The sequence below is a fragment of the Scyliorhinus canicula genome, chromosome 8, assembly GCF_902713615.1.
Source record: "Scyliorhinus canicula chromosome 8, sScyCan1.1, whole genome shotgun sequence".
In the NCBI taxonomy this organism is placed as follows: Eukaryota; Metazoa; Chordata; class Chondrichthyes; order Carcharhiniformes; family Scyliorhinidae; genus Scyliorhinus; species Scyliorhinus canicula.
In genome coordinates, this window is record NC_052153.1 from 114296793 (window position 1) to 114303967 (window position 7175).

Consider the following 7175-nt stretch of genomic DNA (forward strand, 5'->3'; position numbering starts at 1 on the left):
GATAACGCAGCAGTTATGGCTGGAGTGAGAGGAGGTGTTCAACAAAAAATTCTTGAAGTTAACCCAAAAGCTGTGTTTGTGAACTGCGAGAACCACAGCCTCAATTTGGCCTGTGTCCATGCAAGTGAGGTGCAACCTGTTGTTGTTACATTTTTTGGCATTCTAGAAAAACTCTACTTTTTTTTCTTCATCTACTTCTCGTTGGGATGTGTTAAAATAATTTGTCACTCGGACTGTGAAAAGACAGTGTGACACAAGATGGAGTTCCAGCCATGATGCTGTGCAAGTAATCCACGAAGAGTGTGACAACGTTATTGCAAGCCTTCAACACCTGCTGGAAGGAGAATTTTCAAGGGAAACTAAATTTGATGCAGGATCGCTACTGAACTCTATTCAACAGTTCCCGTTTATAGCTTTATTAAATTTTTGGTACTCAGTTTTATCATCAGTGGATAAAGTCTCAAAACGTTTGCAGGATCCGAAAATGGGGTTCCATGAAGCTTCTTGTGATCTGAGAGGACTTATTCATATCTTGAATTTGAAGAATGATGAAATTATCCACAATGCAATAGATTTAGCCAATGAATATTGTCAAAATTGGGGAATACCAATTGCACGAACAAGGAGAAGAAGAATAATGCCTGGAGAGTCAGCAAGAGATAGTGGACTGACGGCACAAGAAGAAATGAATAGAGTAATGGTAGAGATTGTGAACAGATTTAAAAACTGAAATTGAAGACCGCAGTGTCCGTCTTCAAAGACTCAGTGACCGATTTTCTTTTTTTCTGAATTTGAATTCAGGAGTGATTGAAGATGAACAAGAAAGAGAGAAATTAAAAAAGGAATGTTCAGACTTTGCAAATTATTATGACAATGATGTGGTTGCAATTCAGTTATATGACAAAATTATTGATTTTGTGATGCTCCTTCGAGCTGGAGGGAATAGAGTTCCCCCTGATCCTAAAGATGCTCTGGAGTCTTTACTGCAGTATGGGAGCGATGTCTTTCCGACGCTGTGTGTTTCATACAGATTACTGCTTACAATCGCATTTTCAGTCGCAAGCTGTGAAAGGTCATTTTCAAAACTGAAATTAATAAAAACATATCTGAGGTCTTCTATGTCACAGGAGCGACTGACCAACCTGGCTTTAATAAGCATTGAAAAAGAATTTCTCACAGCTGATGTAAAAAGTGAAGTAGTTCAGGTGTTTTGTGACAGGAGGTATCATTTAGGGAAAAGAACTTAATAAATTTGATTGATTTATATTAAAATCGAATAATGCGTTTATTTCATGTTTCATCTGTGTTTATATATTCAAAATGTTTTCCTTTCTCATAATATTTCTCAGTATATTAGGCCTTATACTTGAGTCCTAGGGGCATACAATCAAGATTTGCCCCGGGCATCACCAGACCTCTGCACGCCACTGCCTGCAGTGCTCTTTGTGGAAGAGAATTCCAAAGATGAACAACTCTCCTCATCTCCATCTTGAATGGGTGACCCTCTATTTTTAAATTGTATTTTGCAGTTCTCGACTCCCCCACAGGGGGAGCATCTACCCTGTCCAGACCCATTTCAAAATGATCACCTCTCATTCGTTTGAACTCCAATGAGTATAATACCAATTTACTCAACCTATTCTCATAAGAAAATCCTTTCACCTCATCATCAGCCCATTCTGCAGTCTCTCTCCACTTATTATAATATTCTGCTTTTCTATTTTTCCTGCCAAAGTGGACCTCATTTTTCAATATTATAGTCCATCTGCCAATTTGTTGCCCACTCATGTAACCTATCAATATGTTTTTAAAAATTTGTTCATGGGATGTGGGTGTCACTGGCTGGGCCAACATTTATTGCCCACCCCTGAGGGCATTTAAGAGTCAATCACATTGCTGTTGGTCTGGAGTCACATGTAGACCAGACCAGGTAAGGATGAGAGATTTCCTTCCCTAAAGGACATTAGTGAACCAATGTTATTTTTAAATTACTTTTTCTGAGTTACTAAACCAGGGCTCAGAGTGTGGACAGGGGCGAACCCCTAATCCAGCTCCTTGCCTGCTCCAAAAACCAATTCAAATTCAAATTGATCCCAATTCATGGTCCCCACAAGAGAGACATACCAGATCTGAGCCAAAAGGCCAAGCAGATACTACACTTGGTCTTAGCCAAAAGGTCGAGAAACGATAACCAGAAGGGTTTTTAATACAATCGACAATGGTTTCATGGTCATCATTAGACTTTTAATTCCAGATTTTTATTGAATTCAAATTCCACCATCTGCGTGGTGGGATTTGAACCCAGGTTCCCAGAGCATTACCCCGGATCTCTGGATTATTAGTCCAGTGACAAAAACACTACGACACTGCCTCCCCAAATTGCTGTAGATTGCTGCTCTGAGACGTCCAGAATATTTTTTGCAGATTCCCAATTCAGTTTAATTACTTCACGGAGTTTTCCTTCTGCTTTTTGGCAAACGGTACATGTTAAGTGCTTCCGATATTTGTCTCCTCTTTGCAAACTGTTTGGATCCTCCTCTCACAACTTACTTTCCTATCTAACTTTGTATCAACAGCAAATTTGGCCACGATCCACTCGGTCCCTTAATCTATGTTGTTTATTTAGATTGTAAATAGCTGAGGCCCAGCAGCGATTCCTGTGGCACCACAATTGTTGCATTAGGCCAACCTGAAAATGACCTACTTATCCTGTTTCCTGCCAATTCTCTCTCCATGCTAATATATCACCCCCGACACCACAAATTCTTACCTTCTACAGTAACTTTTTATATGACACCATGTCAAATGCCTTTTGGAAATTCAAGTACAAAGCTTGTGCTCGTTATATCCTCAAAGAACATGAATAAATTTGACAAAGACATAATGCCTCTTTCCCAAAACCATGTTGACTCTGCCCAATTGTATTATCATAGATCATAGAATTTACAGAGCAGAAGGTGGCCATTAGGCCCATCAGGTCTGCACTGGCTCTTGGAAAGAGCACCCCACTTAAGCCCACACTTCCTATCCCCCTAACCCCACCGAACCTTTTTGGACACTAAGGGCAATTTATCATGGCCAATTCACCTAACCTGCACATCTTTGGATCGTGGGGGAAAACCAGAACACCCGGAGGAAACCCATGCAGACACAGGGAGAACATGCAGACTCTGCACAGACAGTGACCCAAGCCGGGACCCTGGAGCTGTGAAGTAACTGTGCTAACGACTGTGCTATCGTGCTTCCCTATGATTTTCTAAATGTCCTACCATCTCAATAATGGATTCTAACATCTTTTCAAATGACAGATACTAGGCTAACTGACCTATAGTTTCCTGCTTTCTCACCCCTTTCTTGAACAGCTTCAATCCGCTGGGACCATTCAGACATTAGGGAATTTTGGAAGATTACAACCAATGCATCACTATCTTTGTGCTATTTCTTTTGAGACCCTAGAACATGGATCATTAAATCTAGGGGACTCGGCAGCCATCGGTCCCATTAATTTGCCCACGGACTTTTTCCTCAAGTAATTGTGATTGTTTTAAGTTCTCCTTTTGCCCCTTAATGTTCTATTCTTGGGATGTTTTTTTATCTGCTACTATGAAGTCATACAAAATATTTTGTTTCTGGCATTTCCTTGTTTCCCATTAATACCCAGTCTCGCCCTAGGGACCAGCATTTACTTTTGCTATTCTTTTCCTTTTAATGCTTGTAAAAACGGTTTCTCTATTTCTTGATAGTTCCCTCTCATACTCAAATTTCTCTGTTTTTAGTTGTCCTTTTGCTGGTTTCTATCATTTTCTCAAATCTTTGGGCTACTATTAATCTAGTAGCGCGCTACAGATTCTGTAACCTTTCCCACCGTCTTTCTTCTCAAGGGAATATAATCTTCATTGAGTTATGAAATATCATGTTTCGCAAAGTTATTGGGGAAGGTACTGGCAGGTAGGCTGGAGGAGTGCCTCCTGAAGGTGATAGGTGGTGATCAGACGGGGTTTGTGAGAGGGAGGTAGCTCTTTTCGAACATTAGGAGGGTATCGAACGTGGTTATGGTACCAGCGGAGGGGAAAGAAACAGAGGTGGTTGAGGCATTGGACGCCGAGGAAGCGTTTGACCAGGTAGAATGGGGGTACTTGATGGCAGTTCTGGAGCGGTTTGGAATTGGACCCAAATTTGTGGACTGCGTAAAGCTATTATATAAGGAGCCGAGGGCCAGCGTCCGCACAAATAACATCAGCTCAGGATACATTCCTCTCCACCGTGCGACTAGGCAGGAATGTCCTATGTCCCCCCTGCTGTTTGCACTCACTATTGAGCCATTGGCCATCGCATTAAGAAGATCGGGGGTGTGTGAAGGGCTAATGCAGGGGGGGGATATAGCATAGGGTTTCCTTATATGCCGATGCCTTGTTATTATATGTGTCGGAACCAATTGTGTCAATAGGGGGAAAACTGGAGTTGCTTCAGGTGTTTGGGTCTTTCTCAGGGTACAAATTAAACCTAGACAAGAGTGAATATTTTGTGGTGTCTCGGCCAGGGGTGGGGGGGCTGCCATTCCATAAGGCAGGAACTCACTTTAGATAACTGGGGGTGCAGGTTGCCCAAGATTGGGGGGGCTTTGTCAATACAACATTTCTAGTTTGGTGGGGAGAGTGAAAGCTGATCTGGCAAGGTGGGATGGTCTCCCTCTCTCATTGGTGGGTCGTGTATAGGCGGCTAAAATGAATGTGCTGCCGCTATTCCTGTTTATTTTTCAATGCCAAAGGCATTTTTTAGAGAGATTGAAGGGATGATTACTTCGTTCATACAGGGAGGGAAGGTAGCCAGAATTAAAAAGGTGCTACTACAGAGAGGAAGGCAGGCAGGGGATTTGGGCCTTCGGAACCTGATGTATTATTACTGGGCAGCAAATGTGGAGAAGGTACGGAGCTGGGTCAGAGGGTTTGACTCCCAATGGGACAGAATGGAGGAGAGTTTGGGTCAGGGGTTGGGATTGAAGACACTAGCAACAACGCCGCTCCCGACGTCCCCGGGGAGATACTCAGGGAGTCCGGTAGTAGTAGCTGCGTTGAGAATTTGGAGGCAGTTTCGACAGCAATTTGGGTTGGGAGCAGGGTCAAGGCAAATATCGATTCGGGGGAACCATAGATTTGAGCCAGGGAAGTGGGATGGAAATTTTCAGAGATGGGAGGAGAAAGGAATTAGAACACTAAAAGATTTATTTCTTGGGGGATTGAAGGAGCTGGGAGTGAATTATGGGCTGGAGAGGGGGAAGTATTTAGATACATGCAGGTTCGAGACTTTGCCAGAAAGGAGATACAGAGCTTCCCAGTGGAGCCGGCTTCCACATTGCTGGAGGTGCTGACGACAGGCGGACTGGAGAAGGGGGTAGTATCGGCAGTTTACGCGGCTATTTTGGAGGAGGAGAAGGCGCCACTAGAAGGGATAAAGGCAAAGTGGGAGGAAGAGTTGGGAGAGGCTATGGAGGACGGGTTCTGGTATGAGGTGCTCTGGAGGGTGAACGCCTCCACCTCGTCTGCGAGGTTGGGGCTGATACAGCTGAAGGTGGTGTACAGAGCGCATCTTACAAGGGCCAGGATGAGCCGGCTCTTTGAGCGGGTAGAAGATATGTGTGAACGTTGTGGAGGAGTGGGGCACAAACCACGATAATATGTTTTGGTCCTGTCCAAAACTGGAGGATTATTGGAAGGTGTTTCGGGTAATCTCTAAAGTGGTGCACGTAAAACTGGACCCAGGCCCTCAGGAGGCCATATTCGGGGTGTCGGACCAGCCGGGGGTGGAAACCGGCGCAGAGGCAGATGTTGTAGACTTTGCCTTGTTGATTGCCCGAAGGCGGATCCTGTTAGGGTGGAGATCAACCTCTCTACCCTGTGCCCTGGGGTGGCGGGGGGACCTGCTGGAATTCTTAACGCTTGAAAAGGTCAAATTTGAACTGAGGGGAAGGATGGAGTGGTTCTATAATTCATGGGTTTTATTCATTTTTTTTAAAGTAATATTTTATCGAGGTATTTGAAAATGTTTATAACTGTAACATAAACAATGACATCAACATGGTAAAATAAACATTTCCCCCCCAGCCCAATCATCACGCACTTCAACCATACAACCACAATCCGCCCGCCCCCCCTTGGAATGCTGCATCTGCTGACATTTTAATTTTTCCCGAGAAAGACGACCAACGGCTGCCACCTCCGGGTGAACCCCAACATTGACTCTCTTAAGGCGAACTTTATTTTCTTGAGACTGAGAAACCCAGCCATGTCACCAACCCAGGTCTCTACACTCGGGGGCTTCGATTCCCTCCACATTAACAAGATCCGTCTCCAGGGTACCAGGGAGGCAAAGCCAAGACGTCGGCCTCTTTCGCCCCCTGAACTCCCGGATCTTGCGACACTCCAAAGATCACTACCTCCTGACTCGGCACCACCTGTGTTTTTAGCACCGTGGACATTGCCTTCGCAAAATCCTGCCAAAACCCTCTAAGCTTCGGGCATTCCCAAAACATGTGGTCATGATTTCTGGGCTTCCCGCGCACCTCGCACACCTATCCTCAACCCCGAAGAACTTACTCATCCTGGCCACAGTCATGTGTGCCCGGTGGACTACCTTACATTGTATCAGGCTGAGCCTGGCACATGATGAGGAGGTATTAACCCTGCTTAGGGAATCCGCCCACAGACCCGCCTCTATCTCTCCTCCTAGCTTGTCCTCCCACTTGCCCTTAAGCTCCTCCACCGGGGTTTCCTCCATCTCCGAAAGCTCCTGGTAAATATCCGATACCTTCCCCTCTCCCACCCAGGTACTGGAAACTACTCTATCCTGTATCTCAGCAGCGGAAAGGCCAGCACCTGTTTTCTCAGGAAGTATCGCTCCTGCAAATACCTAAAAGCATTCCCTGCTGGCAGGGAATTTAAATTTATCCTCCAAAGCTTTAAGCTGGGAAAGCTCCTGTCTATAAATAGATCCCCAATCTTTCTAATTCCTGCCCTCTGCCAACTCCGGAACCCGCCATCTAGCCTACCAGGTACAAACCTATGGTTATTATAAATCGTGGTCCAAACCGATGCTCCCTCCACTCTCTTATATCTCCTCCATTGCCCCCAGATACTCAGAGCCGCCACTACCACCGGACTTGTGGAGTATCGGGCCGG

The 7175-nt window shown here is 44.9% G+C and overlaps 1 non-coding gene across 1 annotated transcript; it reads right to left on the reverse strand.

Moving 5' to 3' along the window:
* Window positions 1-1989: 1989 nt before the first annotated feature.
* LOC119970823 lies at window positions 1990-2189 on the reverse strand. Its single transcript, XR_005461685.1, has one exon. It is a non-coding gene; the product is annotated as a U2 spliceosomal RNA (small nuclear RNA).
* Between the last annotated feature and the right edge of the window lie 4986 nt (window positions 2190-7175).